This window comes from Stegostoma tigrinum, chromosome 30, assembly GCF_030684315.1.
Source record: "Stegostoma tigrinum isolate sSteTig4 chromosome 30, sSteTig4.hap1, whole genome shotgun sequence".
Lineage (NCBI taxonomy): Eukaryota > Metazoa > Chordata > Chondrichthyes > Orectolobiformes > Stegostomatidae > Stegostoma > Stegostoma tigrinum.
This window is the reverse complement of record NC_081383.1, coordinates 23,359,262-23,377,428: the sequence shown is the minus strand read 5'-3', so window position 1 is coordinate 23,377,428 and position 18,167 is coordinate 23,359,262. Positions and strand designations below refer to the sequence as shown.

The following is an 18,167-nucleotide window of genomic DNA, read 5'->3' as shown; positions in this document are numbered from 1 at the left end:
CAGTCGCAAACCATTTCCACTCCCCCTCCCATTCTTTAGATGACATGTCCATCATGGGTCTCCTGCAGTGCCACAATGATGCCACCCGAAGGTTGCAGGAACAGCAACTCATATTCCGCTTGGGAACCCTGCAGCCCAATGGTATCAATGTGGACTTCACCAGCTTCAAAATCTCCCCTTCCCCCACCGCATCCCAAAACCAGCCCAGTTCTTCCCCTCCCCCCACTGCACCACACAACCAGCCCAGCTCTTCCCCTCCACCCACTGCATTCCAAAACCAGTCCAACCTGTCTCTGCCTCACTAACCTGTTCTTCCTCTCACCCATCCCTTCCTCCCACCCCAAGCCGCACCTCCATCTCCTACCTACTAACCTCATCCCACCTCCTTGACCTGTCCGTCTTCCCTGGACTGACCTATCCCCTCCCTACCTCCGCACCTACACTCTCCTGTCCACCTATCTTCTTTTCTCCCCATCTTCGGTCCGCCTCCCCCTCTCTCCCTATTTATTCCAGAACCCTCACCCCATCCCCCTCTCTGATGAAGGGCCTAGGCCCGAAACATCAGCTTTTGTGCTCCTGAGATGCTGCTGGGCCTGCTGTGTTCATTCAGCCTCACATTTTATTATCATGGTTTCACCTGTCCCTTGTATAGTTGCAGTAGGACTTCCCTACTCTTTTACAACCCCCTTAAAAAAGAGCCAACATTCCGTTAGCCTTCCTGATTACCTGCTACACCTGTATGCTAGCTTTCTGTGTTTCAAGCACACATTTCCTAAATCCTTTTGTGTTTCTTCAGTTTTTCTCCTTTTAAAGAATACTGTGTTTTTTCTTTTCTCCCTTCCAAAATTAACTACTTCACATTTTCCCACATTATACTTCATTTACCAACTTGTTGTTCATTTATTTAACCCATCAATATCTCTGTTAACTGCCTTGTATCCCTCTCACAACCTGTCTTTCCACCTATTTTTGTGTTGTCTGCAAGTTTGGTTACAGTTCATTCATTTTCTTCCTCCACATCATAAACACATAGAGCAAACTGTTGTAGTCCCAGCACTAACCCCTGTGGAACCGCACTGGCCACAAATCACCAACCTGAAAATGAACCCCTTGTCTAAACAGGTTGATTAAAAATATCTGTAATTGACCATGTTGTTGAATGGGTGAAACATTTAAATTTATGCTGTGAATGTTGGGACTGGAGAGAGAGAGAGAGAAAGAGAGAATACAATGTGGAGCTGGAGAAACACAGTATCAGAGGAGAAGGAAAATTGACGTTTTTGAAAGGGGCCGTTCTTTGGAAATCTCTCAGAGAAACAGAGAGAGTGAGGTAAACAGTGCACTTCTCCAATCTCAGCATCAACACTCTAACCCAATGGATGGTGGCTGTTGTCCTGCTAGGAACTAGTCTGTGACACAAATGAGAGGTGGAATTTGACAGCAGAATTCTCCCTGGCCCTGAATGACAGGCAATGGTGATTCAATGTGAAATTACAACAAGAATTTTTAAAAATATGCAAATAAACTCCTCATTTAACACCCTATGTTTGAACAATAGGATGAGATTTATGTGTATGTACTAACACATCATTACGATCTGTTCTTGCATCATCTTTTTGCAGTTTGCTTTGCTGCCATGCAGTGGAGAGAACACAGTTGATGATAATGCCAACACTGCAAATACTCAGTGATTTGATCTCACCACTTGCTCCTTCAGGCCTCTATCTTGGTCAGCGGTCCCCAACACCTCTGGGTACAAACCATGGGTGACAATCTGCTGCATCCCCCTCTCCACGGAGGTTGGCATCGTGCAGTCAACAGCCTCACCACCATCATCATCTTGGCACATCTTTGGCTGACCTGGAATATAGTTTTCCACTTCAATGCTGCACTTTGGGGCACACCAGCACCCTGCGTTATAATGTTGCTTCCACTGACCTGTGCAGGTACAAGCGCCCATCTCATGCATCAGATAGGGTGCATCTCAGAACTTGTGCTGCTTTCTTAGCACAATCTCTCTGACGGTATCTCTGTAGTACTTTGCTTTTTTTGTGCTTTGCTGTCTCATTTACAACTTAGTGTCGCAGTCGTTCTGTCTTTTCTTATCCTTTAAAGCAGACACAAAGTCAGGCAACTTATCATGGTTGTCAGCAGTGATCAGTCAATGGAGTCGATGTGTTGCTGAACAGCAACATATGACATCAAGGTCACGTCTAAGCCTTGCGCACAGCTTACATAGCAAAGACATTGTATGTGCTTCTAACAAATGGTCATGTCTCAAGGTCTAAGGAGAGTGGTCCTCGGTGAAGCCAAGATGACTGTCATCAGTCAGGGGGTACTAGCATAGTGAGTCAAGGTAGCTTTTGATCTCAGTCCAAGTACTTGGAAGTGATCTGCTGGCCGCTTGGGGTGTTCTGTATCACTACAGCTCGGGGAGCGGGTCATGGTAAATCATACAACTCCATGAAAGCATGCAACAGGGACAAACTCAGTCTGTATGTGTGGGAGACAATGGTGCATTGAATGATTGCTGCAGGAGGTGGAATCAGTAGTCCCATCTCCAGCTGTGTTTGTACAACGTGGTTTGTGCTGCATGTATCAGAATTAGGCCTGCAATTTCAATTCCCTCCCACCAAATGTACTGTTATGGGTATTCATTGCTGGTAATGATTGTCCAGTTTTAAATATACCGCAAGCATCAGGAATCATAGATTTCTGGCAGTGGTGAGTACTTCTGATAATTGTGAGTGCAAGATATTACAAGTGTGGCCCCGTAGAGATGGGGTACATACCCAACATTATGAGCAGCAGAGGATTGTGTGACATAACTCACAAAGAAACCCTTCATGAAACTCCCTGAAATTGGCCTTTAACTGTTCTTTTGGCACAATTCAGTCGTGAGTATATCAAAAGAGCAACAATAGAGCAAGTCACTCAGAATAACTAAGACACTAATGGAAAAGATAGAATGCATATGGCAATGGTATGCTGAAAGAAAGAGCAAGAACAGAGCTAGAAGCAAAGAAAGGAAAGGGGGACATGGTATGACGTTGTGTGGAAACCCTAGACACACTGAAATGGAAGAACCAACGGGAAGACAAACAGAAGGACCGGGAGGGCAACACCAACAAATTACAGCAGGAAACATCAGGAGAAAGACAAATCAATAAAATTGTCTTCTTAATGAGCAATGCCACTAAAAGGAATTAATAACTTTGTATATGGATTTATTACTCTTTTCTTTTCTCTGTTCATTTGTGGGATGTGGGCGTCATTGGCTAGCCAGTGTTTCTTGCCCATCCCTAGCTGCCCTTGAGAAGGTGGTAGTAAGCTGCCTTCTTGAACTACTGCAGTCCACCTGCACTGGGTTGACCCACAAGGCCATTAGGGAGGGAGTTCCAGGAATTTGGCCTAGCAACAGTAAAGAAACAGTGATATATTTCCAAGTCAGGATGGTGAGTGGCTTGGAGAGAAATTTGGAGGTAGTGGGGTTCCCATATGTCTGCTGCACTTGTCCTTTTAAATGGAAGTGGTCATAGGTTTGGAAGGTGCTGTCTGAGGATTTTTGGTGAAGTTCTGCAGTGCATCCTGCAGATAACACACACTGAGTGTCGCTGGTGGAGGGAGTTGATGCTTGTGGATGTAGTGCCAATCAAGTGGGCTGCTTTGTCCTGGATGATGTCAAGCTTCTTGAGTGTTGTTGGGGCTGCACTCTTCCAAGCAAGGGGGGAGTATTCCATCACACTCCCGACTTGTCCCTTGTAGATGGTGGACAGGCTTTGAGAAGTCAGGAGATGAGTTACTTGCTGTAGTATTCCTAGATTCTGATCTGCCCTTGTAGCCGCTGTGTTTATGCGGTGAGTCCAGTTAAGTTTCTGGTCAATGATCACCCCCAGGATGTTGATAGTGTGGGATTCAGTGATTTTAACACCATTGAATGTCAAGGGGTGGTGGTTAGATTTTCTCTTGTCGGTGATGTTCATGGCCTTGCATTTGTGTGGCTTGCCCCTTGTCGGCCCAAGCTTGGATATTGTCCAGATCTTGTTGCATTTTAACATGAGCTGCTTCAGTATCTGAGGAGCCATAAGTGCTGCTGAACATTGTGCAATCATCGGCGAACATCCCCACTTCTGATCTTATGATGGAGGGAAGGTCATGAATGAAACAACTGAAGCTAGTTAGGCCGATGACACTACCCTGAAGAATTCCTGCAGAGATGTCCTTGAGCCGAGATGACTGACTTCCAATAACCATGACCATCTTTCTATGTGCCAGGTATGACTCCAGTCACCAGAGAGTTTGCCCCCTGGTACCTATTGATTCCAGTTTTGCCAGGGTTCCTTGATGCCACACTCAGTCTAATGCATCCTTGCTATCAAGGGCCATTGCTCTCACCTCTCATTTTTTTGTCACTTACTTATATAAGTTTGGGATATGCAGTGTTAACAAGTTACTCATCCAGGTAAGAACTGACAGGCAATTCTGTGGCAGCAACTGAGACTGTTCAGTGGTATGTTGCCTCCCTGGTGTCAGGGTTGGGTATGTCTCAGAGCGGTTGCAAGGCATTCTGAAGGGGGAGGGTAAAAACCCAACCGTCATAATACATTGAGTACCAATGGTATGGGTTTTAAAAAATGTAATTAGGTCCTGCAACAGGAATTTAGCAGATTAAACATGAAGACTACTAAGGTTGTAACCTCTGGAATACTTCCAGTGCTACGTTAGGAGTAGGAAGATAGGCCAGATGAACACGTGGCTAAAGGGATGTTGTAGGAGGGAGGGCTTTGGACTTTTGGATCATTGAGTCAGCTCCTGTGTAAGCTGTAGTTTTACAAGCTGGATGGGGTTGCACCTGAACCAGAATGGGTCCAATATCCTTGACGGAGGCAGCAAGAATTGCAGATGCTGGAGTCAGAGTCAATACAGTGTGGAGCTGGAGGAACATAGCAGGTCAGGCAGCATCAGAGGAGTAGGAAAGTTGATGTTTCGCTCAGGATGAAGGGTCCTGACTTAAAACATTTACTTTATTGCTCCTCTGCTGACTGACCGGCTGTGTTCTTCCAGCTCCACACTATCGTCATCCTTGTAAATGTTTGCAAATGGTATTGAGGTTTTTAAACTATTTTGGCAGGGAGATGAGGCACAGAGTATATGTAAAGTTGGGAGCAAAATCCTATCAGTCATAGAATGAATGCTAGGACAGTCCATTAGGCAGAGAAGATAATGGCAGAATAAGGCCCATGGGAGGTCCATAAAGCTTAATTGTATCCATTTTAGTGCAAGGAGCTTGACTGATAAAGCAGATGAATTTAGAGCATTGATCAGCACACGGGAATATGTTATTTTTGCAATTACTGAGACACAGTTGAAGGAGGGACAGGACTGGCAGCTCAACATTACAGGGTATCAAAATTTCAGATTTGGTGGGGCATTGTAAGAGAGGTGAAGGCATTGCAGCATTGATAAAGGAAACCATCATTGCAGTAATTAGGGAGGACATCTTTTTAGGGTCTTCAAATGAGACCATTTCAGAAGAGCTTGGAAATAAAACAAGGAGCGATTACCTTTCTGGGATTATACTACAGACCTCCCAACAGTAAGACAGAGATAGACGGGCAGATGTGCAGGTAAATTGTAGAAAGGTGTGAGAGAAACAGGGTTATAGTTGCAGAGGATTTCAAATTTGCTAAGATTAACTGGAACCACCCTTAGTGTGAAAGGATTAAACAGGGTGGAATTTTTAAAGTGCATCCAGGGGGGCTTTTTGTGCCTGTACATAGACAGCCCTACTAGAGATGGGGCAATGCTGCACCTGATCTGAGGTAATGAAGCCATTCGAGCGGTTGAAGTTTCAGTTGGCAAACATTTTTAGGATACTGACCATAACTCTGTAAGTTTCAAAGTAATTATGGAAAGGGTAAGGGTAGTGCAGAAGTTACGTGTATAAATTGACGGAAGGCTGAAATCATACCATTAGACAGGTTCGGGAGAACAGCCTGGGAGCAGCCATTTGCAGGTAAGTCTATATTTGGAAAGTGGGAGTCTTTTAAAAGTGAGAATTCAGGTTGCGTATGTTCCCCTAAAAGTAAAGAAAAAAGGGCAGCAAGTCCACAGAATCCTGCATGTCAAGAGATATCAAGAGCTTGAAGAGGGAAGAAGAGGAGGCCTATGTTAGGTACAGTGGATTAAAAACAGGAGAGGTTGTTCAAAAGTGTAGATTGTGTAGGGGATTGCTTATAAAGGAAGTTAAGAGAGCAAAGAGGGGCCACAAAATATCTTTGACAGATGGGATCAAGGAAAGCCCCAAGGCTTTTATTATGATATTGATAATAAAAGGGATATCAGGGTAAGAGTGGGACCTATTAGAGATCAAAAGTGCAAACTGTGTATGGAGCCAGTAGTCATGAGTGAGGTCTTAAATGATTATTTCTCATCAGTATTCACAGAGGCATAAAGGAGAAGGTATTAGATGTTTTAGTGGGCATAAAGGCGCATAAAATTCCCGTGTCTGATGAGATGCATCTTAGGCTGCCATGGGAGATGAGGGAGGAGATTGCTGCGGCCCTGGCAGATACATTTAATTCTTTGCTGGCCACAGGTGAAGTGCCAGGTAAGTGGAGAATAGCTAGTTTGGTTCCTTTCTTCAAGAAGGGTAACAGGGATTGTCCAAGTAATTATAGATCGGTTATCTGATGTCAATAACAGGAAAATTATTGGAAAAAGCCCTGAACAACAGGAATAATCAGTACTTGGAAAAGCAGATCAGGGATAGTCAGTATAGGTTTGTTAGAGGACAAATGTAATAGAGATTTTTGAAGAAATGATTAAATATGTTGATGAATGTAATGCAATTGATGGTGTTTTCATCGATTTCAATAAGGCCTTTGACAAGGTCCCACACAGAAAGCTGGACAAAGGTAAGTGCTGATGGGTTCTAAGGCAAGTTGACAAACTGGATCCAAAACTGGCTTACAACTAGGAAGCAAAAAGTGATGATGGAGGGTTCTTTTTGTGATAAGCAGTGTTTGACAGGGATCTGTGCTGGGACCCTTACTGTTTATTACGTATACTAATTACTTGGATATATAAGGAATAATTAGCAAGTTTTCAGATGACATGAAAATTGTTGGTGTTGTTGATAGTGAGGAGAATGGTCTCAGGCTACAGTCTGAGGTTTATCAGCTGGGAAATTGGGCAGATCAATGGAAGATGGAATTTATCTCAATAAGTACAAGGTGATGCATTTTGGGAGTTCTATTAAGGATATATACTATGAATTTTAGGTCCCTAGGGATAATTGAGGACCAAAGAGACCTCGGGGCAAGACCACAGATCCCTGAAGGTGTTAGAGCAGGTCAGTCGGGTGATGAAGACGGTAAATGGGGCACATGCCTTCATTAACCCAGAGTTAGGAGCCAGGAAGTCCTAATGCAGATTCATATAGTAGTTGTTATGCCACAGATGGGATACTGTGTGCAGTTCTGTTCACCATTCTGTTGGGCGGACATGATCGCATAAGAGAGGATGCAGAGGAGATTCACCTGGGATGAAAAATCTCAGTTCTGAGGAGAGGTTGGATACTCTCTTAACTTCTTTTTTAAGTAATCCCCTACACAATCTACACTTTTGAGCAACCTACCCTGTTTGTTTTCCATGGAGCAGATGAGGCTGAGGGGGTGGGGGCATCTGATTGAGGCATACAAAATTTATGGGAGATATAGACAGGGTAGATTGACAGAATCTTTTCTCAATGGCAAAAATATCTGAGATCAGAGGGAACATGCGTAGGATGACGACTAGGTGGTTTACAGGAGATCTGAAAAAAAAAACGTCACCCAGAAGTCAGTAAATATATGGAACATGTTTCCTGAGAGAATGATAAAGGCAGATACTCTTGCAATGTTTAGAAATAATCTAAATGAGAAATTAAAATACCGGGGCATTCCAGGCTATGGATCAAGTGCAGGTAAATGGGATTAGTGTAGTTAGGTGTTTGTTGGTCAGCATAGGCATAGTGGGCTGAAGGGCCTGTTGCTATGCTGTACAAATCTATGCCTCTATGATTGTAATAGGCTACAGCTCTCCAAAGGAAAGCTATAAATTCAGAAACAAAAATCAATATGATCTCATTTTTGAGAACAGCTTGCTGACAAACAATGATTAAAAAAGGAGTGAAAAAAATTGTCTTGCATTTACATAGCATCTTTCAAAACTGTTGAATGTACCAAGACTTGACAGCCAATTCGAGACCTTGATGTTCAGTCTCTGGAAACAAAACAGCCAATTTGCACACATTAAACCTCCACAAACAGCAACTGGCTCAATAATCTGTTTCTGTAATGCTTATGGAAGGAAAGTAGTTGTAAGGACATTCAAGTAGCTCCCACGCTTTTCTTCAAAATTGTGCCACGTGATCCTTACAACCATCCGAGAGAACAGCAAAAGCCATCCTTTACCATCTGATTCAGAGCTGACAGTGCTACTGAATGAGTCTCAAATGACACACACTTTAGTAAGAAGTAGAAGATTAAATCAATTACAGTAGATTTTAATTATATTGACTGTATTAGGAATTAAAAAGCTGATTTTAGAGATGGATTTTGCATTGAATTATCTTCACACTATAGTGATCAGTTAGATGGGGAAATTCCAATGCAGGCTTGTTTGGACAATAAAGACTGATGTAGTAAATAATTTTAAATGATTATGGTACATTGCAAGATACCCTAACAGCCCCATTGACACTTCTGTCAGAACTTTGTGAACAACGGAAATTTCAGAAATAATGTAAAAATGGCCTGAATGCACAAGCTTTTCCAGTAAACTGTTTAAGAGCATTCTTTTACTCAGATACTGGTTTGGGGCTAGCATCTAATGAGTATGTTACAAGGTTAGTAGGCCAGACTTTGAGGAGAAATGGACCTATGTATGTGCATGCTCTGTTTATTTGTACTAAAATATTGATTAACAGGCAATTACAGTCTCTTGGTTTCTTGCTGACACCTTTAAGATTGAAATGAACTCCCTGGAAACTCTTTCGATTTCTCTCCAGATCTTTTGCAGCAGCCAGAAATTTGGCACTTGGGTTTAATTTTCAAGACAGTTCCCCTGCTCTTCCACCTCAACTCCAGCAATAGAGCTGTGGAGGTTCTGGATAATCATCATCAGTAAGGCAAGGAGTTGTTTGCTTCCACAAAGTGGACCCCCTGCCAACCTAATTGGGGAGTTGTCTGTTATTGCTGGTTCAGTGCCTGTAGCTTACTGAGCCATCCATTAAAAATGACTCAGGACTATTGTTCCAGGCACAGAGCAGATTGTGAAATCCCACTGCCCATCTAACTATCATTCTGAGTGGAGCGTCCCACTCTATAACCAGCTTATAAGGAACACTATGATGGACTTCCTGTGATAGGTTAAATTTGACTTGGAAACCAATATAAAATAGGTGGGATCACATTTATATTCCCCATCAAACATTCAATTTCATCGAAGTCAATGGATGCAATCATCAGGCCGAATGTGATAAAGAGCAAGAAGTGACACTGTGGTCTTTTATTTCCTCTTCCAAGTCAAATTTTGCCCCAAGTAACGTTACAGGAATATCAGAAAAAAGACTGCTGTCCACGTTTTCTGACTCTTAAGTTTGTGGTGGTTTCAAGGTTCAGTTTATTTGTTCCAATCTGGATCTTGAATATCTGAAGAATAATTTTTCTTGATTTTTTTTGTTCTCTGGGATATGCAATCACAGGCTATTCAATCTTTGCTTTGTTATCAGATGCCTTCCATTAGTTATTGTTGGAAGTTAGGGAGGAAATTGTGGGGCCCCTTACGGAAATATTTGTATCACCTGTAAACATGGGTGAGGTGCTGTTGGATTGAAGGGTGGCTAATGTTGTTCCATTGTTTAAGAAAGGCTGTGAGGAGAAGCCTGGAAACAACAGACACGTGAGTCTGACATCGGTGGTGGGTAAGTAGTTGAAGGTGATTTTGAAAGATAGGATTTACATGCATTTGGAAAAGCAATGATTGATTAGGGAGAGAAGGAACTGCAGATGCTGGAGTATCTAAGATAACAAGGTGTAGAGCTGGATGAACACAGCATGCCAAGCAGCATCAGAGGAGCAGGAAGGCTGCTGTTTCAGGCCTAGCCCTTCATCAGCATGGGATGGTCAACATGGTTTTATGTGAAGAAAATCTTGTCTCACAAACTTGATTGAGTTTTCTTTTTAGTGAAAGAACCAAGAAGATTGATGTGGGCAGAGCAGCAGACATGGTTTACTTGGACTTTAGTAATGCCTTTGACAAGGTTCCACTTTGTAGACCAATTAGTAAAGTTAGAATACCTGGGATTCAGGGTGAGCTTACCAGTTGGATTCAAAATTGGATTTATGGTAAGGGACAGAGGATGGTTGTGGAGGGTTGTTATTTGGGCTTGAGGCCTGTGACCAGCAGTGCTCCACAGGAATCAGTGCTGGGTCCACCTTTGTTTGTCATTTATATAGATGACATTATAGGAGGCATGGTTAGTAAGTTTGCAGATTACTCCAAAATTGGTAGTGTAGTGGACAGTGTAAAAGGTTATCTAAGGTTACAAAGTGATCTTAATCAATTGGGCCAACAGCTGAGACGTGCAGAAGGAGTTTAATTTGGATAAATGTGATTATTGCATTTCAGTAAAATGAACAAGCACAGGACTTAAGCAATTAATGATAGGCCCCTGGGTATTGTTGTAAAATAGAGAGACCTAGGGCTTGGTACCTAATTCTTTGTCTGCCTGTGATGCAAATTTCAGAGTGGTTAAGAAGGCATTTAGCATTGCTTAGATCCTTGAGTATAGGAGTTAGGACATCATGCTGAGGTTGTATAGGATGTTACTGAGGTCCTTCTAGAGTATTGTGTGTGGTTCTGGCCGCCTTGCTATAAGAAGAATATTATCAAACTGGAAAGAGTTCAGAAAAGATTTGGCAGGATGTTGCTGGTAATGGAGGGTTTGAGATATGAAAATAGACTGACAAAACTAGGATATTTTTCACTGGAGCATAGAAGGTTGCAGGACAACCTTATTGAAGTCTATAACATCATGAGGGACAGAGATAAGGTGAATGATGGGGGCCCTTTCCCTCAGTTGGGGGAGTTCAAAACAAGGGGGGATACTCTTAAGGTCAGAGGAGAAAGATTTAAAAAGGACATGTATGGACAACTTCTTTTACACAGAGAGTAGTTTGTGAGTAGAATGAACAGTGGGGACGGCAGTGGATGTACCTACAGTTAGAATGTTTAAAAGACATTTGGATATTTCCATAAATTGGAAAGGTTTGGAGATATTTGGGTCAAGCACAGGGAGGTGGGACTAGTTTAGTTTGGGAACATGGTCAGCACAGACTAGTTGGATCAAAGGGTCTGTTTCCATGATGTCTGGTTCTAACACTCTCTTTGCCTCTTTCACCTTGTTTCCCATATTGAATATGTTTGTTCAAGGGCAACACACAGAATCAGGGTGGCACAGTAGTTCAGTGGTTAGCACTGCTGCCTTAAAAATGACAGGAACCTAGGCTCAATTCCATCCTTGGGCAACTGTCTGCGTGGAGTTTGCACATTCTCCCTGTGTCTGCATGGGTTTCCTATGGGTGTGCCAGTTTCCTCCCATAGTCCAAAGATGTGCAGGCTAGGTGGATTGGCCATGCTAAATTGCCCATAGTGTTCAGGGAAGTGTGGGTTACAGGGCGATGGGTCTGGGTGGGATACTCTGAGGGCCAGTGTGGACTTGTTGGGCCGAAGAGCCTGCTTCCACTTTGTAGGGAATCTATGAATGCTGTATTCTAAATTTAGCCATGTAAATGTACAATCTACGTCACCTCTTGTGATTTGTGTTTTTCCTTCTGGCTATTTATCTCGATCTGATTAGCTTTTCTTGGTAATACTGTGAGCAAGCTGTTCACTAAATCTTCCACGCTCTTCAGTTTTATGTTATGTCTGTTGCGACAGCCATTTTAAATTATATCCTCTCTCCTGTTCCTGCTACCATAATGTTGCAATTGCATATAATCAAATTTGCAACCAGTTATCCCCTTACCAAAACACTTAGACATCTTTATGTTTGAGTTCCCTTTTGCTTGTAGTTGATAGGTCATCCCTCATTCAATATCACATGCAAAGTTAAACTTTCCAACTTTAAATCATTTGCACACACACTGCAAGCAGCGACTAGTGCAGTTCTCTAGCTGCTGACCATGTGAACATAGCTGTATCTCCATTTAAAACCCCCCTCTACTTCAGTGAATTTTCAATTCTACTGAGAATTTGCACACAATGCGGTTGTTGACTTGCTCACCAACTAGCTACCAAGAGACATGATCAGCTATCAATCATTTCAGTACATATGGACAAAAAGGGACACTAATTTCACTGGGAGAATGTAGCCATCCTAGGACAAGCGCGAGAATTCCCAGAGGCCTGGCACCCAAACCCGCACTCCATTAACAAACATGTAGAGCTGAACCCCATATACCAACCACTAAGAACCCAGAAGCGATGCCACCCATCCCAACAAACCAAGAAATATGAATAGCAAGTGGGACAGAACATCAGTGCTTCACCGGAGGCGCGCTGAAATTGTTACCTATTATGGCAACAAAACGTCCGCAAGCAAACTTACCAGCTCAACAACTACATCAACAACCTGAGCTCCAAATATTCTCAAAAACTTGTGTGCAAATCAATTCCTTCCTGTATTGCAGTGAAACATTTGTGTGGCACAGAACCTCAAAATGTTTCACAAATCTACGTATGCAGCATCCACAGAATTTTCTTTGTAAGTTCTGCAAAGAACACCATTAAGTTTGTTTGGCTTGACTTCATCCCAAAATAAAATCTCTGCAGACCGCCCCCCCCCTCCCCCACCGTGTAAAAGCCACATTTACATAGTGTAATTGTATCCTGTCTTAGGATCACTTCCAATACTTTATTCAAAAAGATGTTCTGACTTCAGTGTGAGATAGCAAGAACTGCAGATGCCGACTTCAGTGTGTTTTCTGTCATTCTCTTTTTACCATTAGGCCTCTAACCACAATAATCCTGTAGTTTCCATGCTAAACCCTTCCACAAATTGCTTTAAAAGGCTACTCAACAACCTAACTGCTCAGGAAGGTACATTGGATCGTTTTTCTCACTTCTACAAATCTGTTTATATTGCTTCTTTACTTTGAAAAAGGTAATCATAAATCTCTGTTCATCATGTTTAAAATACGGCTCTCCCTTTAACAATAATTAATTTGTATCTACCTGGAGGTCCCATGAAATATAAATCCTAAATACACAACACATGCATTAATCTTATGTATATATCTGTTATCGATATTGATTTTGCGTGGCATACATCAGTTAAATGTGATTTAAAGCAGTTCTGTATTTCATCAAAGCAGTGACCGAAGCATAGCTAATTCCACACAAATTTAATTTAATCCCACTCTGCCACCGGAGTATTATCTGAGCTGTATTTTCTGTAAAATCCTTTGAGACACAAGTTCTTCAAATTAAATATCATCAAAAGACCTCAATCTGCTAAAGTTCTTCTTAAAGGTGTGTGAATCCATTGCGTTCAGATTAAATAAAAATATACAACAATAGCTATCTGAAGCCACTATGAAAAATCTTAATTTTAAGATTTAATTGTTTTGTCTGTCAGTTATGTGGGTAACAGAATCCTTCCAACAATTGATTACAAAATGATGTCAGAGGATTAGTAAAAGTTCAACCATTCCCTGAAAACTAGAGCATTATCATAATCTATCTTTTTACCTGTACATGCCTGCACAATTCATTGATCCCAGATCACGTTCAGCATGGAGATGGTGGTGTAAATTGTAATCTCACTGGACTGTTAATTCAAAGGCTCAGGCTAATGCTTTCAGACATATGTTCAAACTCTACCAGACTAGCTGGTGATTTTTAATTATCGAGAATTGAAAGCCACAGCTACAATAGTGCTCATGCAGCTACCATTAATTGTTGGAAAAACCCATTTGGTCCAACAACCTTTTTGAAAAGGGAATCTGGTTTACATGTGAGTTCAGACTCTCAGCAATGTGGTTGACTCTAAACTTCTTTGTGAAATGGCCCAGAAAGCCATTCAGTCAAAGTTCAATGAGAGATGGACCACAAATGCCAATCTTGTCGGTGATGCCTACATCACATGAGGAAATAGAGAACAAGAAAGTGTTCTCTGCATTATAAACTTCACTTCAGTCTTAAATTATTGTCACTCAGGAGGCAAAAAAAATTAATGAGAGGTCCTTTTATTATTTTAGCTAAAAAAAGGTGATTATGAATTAGCTTCCCTATGGACACCTTTTACAATGAACATTCCTCCTCTTCATCTTAGCTATTTTCTCCTCATACCTCCCCTCCTTCCAAATCCTCAATGGGCCACAATGATTTTCTAGCTTTAAAATGAAAGGGATTGGAAAGCACTGGCAAAACAGTTAAAACAAAAGCAAGTGCATTCATGGCTAAAGACCACCACCTTTGCAGTCGCTAGAAGTTAATCTTCATGCGTCTGGCTCTTCCTGCCGCTATTCACATTAATCATTGGAACAATAAATGTATGTTTTATTTTCTATCCAGGGAAGCAAGATCAATTAGTCAACTTCTGTTCTATGCAGCTACGAATAGTCATATTTAAACAAAGACTTATTATTGTATTCTTTTTGTCTCAGGTTTCAAAACAGTCAGTAAGTACAGGCTATTAAACAGATTTATAACTTGTTCCACTTTGCTATACGGACCATTTTGTAAATACAAATTTCACTTATGAACATCATATTGCAGGCTTCAGTCTTTGATCTCATTGCTGGACCTACACAAAGCACATTGCGTTTTTGGCTTTTCCTAGTTATCTTAAGAAGGTGGTGGTCCATGTTTTCCCTGAATTGTTGTTGAAATCAAATCCAGGAGATTTACCCAGTGACAATGCAGCAAATGACATGCTCAGATTAAATTATATATTATCACAGTGACATTTAGGACTTGGCAATGCCTTCATTGTTTTGGAATCAGAATTGAAAAATTTCACAAGCCAGCAAACTCTGCTGTAATCACTCAATTCCATTTTTAATTTTGATTCTTCGTAAACATGATTCATCATTTGTAATTTGTGACATGTAGAAGGTTAGTGGAAAATTTAAGTAATTTGGCAAAACCTGACTCTACTAGCCATGAACGCACTTGCTTCTGTTTTAACTGTTTTGCCAGTGCTTTCCAATCCCTCTCATTTTAAAGCTAGAAAATCATTGTGGCCCATTGAGGATTTGGGAGGAGGGGAGATATGAGGAGAAAATAGCTAAGACGAAGAGGAGGAAGGGAGGATTGGCCATAACAGCCACAGGGGCTGTGGCCCCAACTTTGAGAAATCCTGTGTTTTAGGAGCTTTGGAGCATTATGTAACCCCAACGTTGAAATTCACAGCAATTCAGGGGTGCAATCCTCATTTTGGGAAACCCTGTATTTTGGGTTTTGGTGCATCATGAAACTCTGCCTGGAGAACTGAGTCTATCAGTATAATATGTAAAAGAGATTCTGTTCCTGACATTTTGGCAATGATTTGAACGTGCATCATTTGCCCTGGACTTCAGTCATCCAGGAAAGTGGGGAATATTCCATCAGACTCTGACTTGGGTTTGAAAGATGGTGGATGGTTTTGGTGGCTGTGTGGTTAACCCTGTTGCCAGGTACCAGGAACCCAGGTTTGATTCCAGCATCAGGTGACTGCCTATGTGGAGTTTGCATGTTCTCCCCATGTCTGTGCAGATTTTCTTCGGGTGTTGCAGTTTCTTCCCACAGTCCAAAGATGTGCAGGTTAGGTGGATTGGCCAAGCTAAATGTAAGCTTACAGCGATAAGTGCGTCTGATTGGCATGCTGTTTGGTGGTTCAGTGCAGACATGATGGGCCAAATGTCCTCTTTTTGCACTGTGAGAATTCTATGACTCTAAGAGTCAGGAGGTGAGGTTGTCACTGCATGGCTTCAAGCATTTGACCTGCTGTTGTATATGTCAAATCCAGTTGAGTTGCAGGTCAGTGGCAACCTCTCCAGGACGTTGACAGTGGGGGATTCAATGGCAGTAATGCAACTGAATGAGGATTAGATTTTGTCTTGTTGGAGATGGTGATTGCCCAGCACTTGTATGGTTCAAATGTTGCTTGCCACTTCTCACCCCAATAAATGGGCAATAAATGCCTATTATATGTTGGCCAAGCCAGCAATACCCATATCCATGAATGGATTTTAAAAAAGCTCAAGCCTGGACATTATTGAAGTCTTGCTGTATTTAACCACAGACCGTTTCAGTATCTGACTAGTCATGAACAGTGCTAATTGTTCAATCATCAGTCAACATTCCCACTTCTGACCTTATGGACAGAAGGTCATTGATAAAGTAGCTGAAGATAGTTAGGCCAAAGACACTACACTGAAGAACAGCTGTCGAGATATTGTGGAGCTAAAATGACTGACCCCTAACAACTGCAGCTATCTTCCTTTGTGACAATGATTCCCTGTCACTCAAACCAGTGCAAAGTTTTCCCCTCGTTCCCATTTACAATAATTTGCTCAATTTCCCTGATGGACACCATCCTTGATTATTTTTCATTGCAGATTTTTACTGTTGGCTTTCACACTGACCAGCGATCAATTTGACTAGCTACGAGGTGGGAAATAGAGTAAAAAGCTATTAATAAGTGTTGCAACAAACAGGACTTGATCACTGTATTAAATATGGCTCACTTAGCCCCAGTTTTTCATTTGGAAGTTTAAATCAAAGTAACCCAGAAGTCAAGCATTTTGTTTTAACAGGTTAAAGGTTATCTTACTACAAGCTATTACCGAAGCTTGCTTCAGACTAAAAAGACAAAGTTATGAACTTAAAAACTGACAAATGCTACAGTCAAAAGAGAAGAAATAAGACAAAAAAAAGGCAAGTTCTAATTAGTCTCTGTGGCATATCATCACAGCCTAGTCTTGTTGGAGTGGCTAATACAAGCAGTTAAACTTGAATTCAGATCAATGAGCTATGATGGCTTCTGTAGTTGTATGAAGGGCATTTTTTATACAGCCAAAGTAAGTCATGCCAGCTTTGAGAGAGAGAAGAAACTTTGTTGTTCTTCACTAATTCTGCAGCTATGACTCTTGCAGATTGATGGGATGCTTTCAGTATTACTGTGGTTGATTTCTGAGGGAACCTTTATCATGAGATGAGACCTCTCTTCGCTGAAGGTGTTGCCTTGCAGACCTTCCTGGGGAGATTAGGCTTAAAATGGCCTCCTACAGAGGTTTAAACAGATCAGAGCTCAAAATTGACAATTTTGAAGGATTCAGGATTCCATAAAACAAAGTCAATTGTGCCGGGCCCTTTGATGTTCTTCTTCCAGTCTGCTGTTCACTCCTAATGTAGAGTTCACATACTTTCATTCTCTGTCGCAAGCTCTTAGTAATGTGAAGCGTGCAGCTCGCAGTTATATAGTCTAGTGACTTGCAGTAGCCTTTTTTGAGGGGGTGAGGTTTGGGTTTAGTTGGAGGCGGATTTGCTCTTTTTTTTCCTTTTAATAGGTAGCCTTTGAAACAGTTATTTTCTCCCATAATAATTATCGAATCATAATCATACAATTGTAACAATGAGGTGCTGCTTCTAACTTTAGCCAGAGTCAACTCATTTCTGCAATTTCCAATATTACCCCCAGTATTCCTTGATCCTTTCTGAGGGCCACGGTCTTCTAAACTAAATTTATCCTGCAGCCAGAAAGATTCAAGGATATTGAGCTATCATATTTTATAGTCAGTAAGTTTGCTCTGGGAACATTACTATTCAGATTGCTTCTCCTCGTTCAGTCAATAGGAAGCATAGGCTTGCCTGTCCTTAGCACAGGACATGAGGAAATATAGCTCATTCCATGAGAGTCAATAACTCAGCAAACTATTCCCAAGCATGAGAATGCAGTGCAGATTGAAGTAATACAGAATTTAGGTCGACAGATATCACAGCAGCATTCAATTAGAACTCAGATAAGATTGTGTATTTACGATCCAAATGAAACATTGAACACAGTTTGTGTACTGTGCCATATGTTAGTCAAGTCCCTCAGGATTATTGCAGAACAATTAACATGGATATTCCAG

General features: G+C 41.6%; 1 protein-coding gene across 5 annotated transcripts in view; it reads left to right on the top strand.

Moving 5' to 3' along the window:
- Positions 1-18,167, top strand: part of LOC125466080 (leucine-rich repeat and immunoglobulin-like domain-containing nogo receptor-interacting protein 2) — a 185,635-nt gene that overhangs the window by 153,495 nt on the left and 13,973 nt on the right. The window lies entirely within an intron of this gene.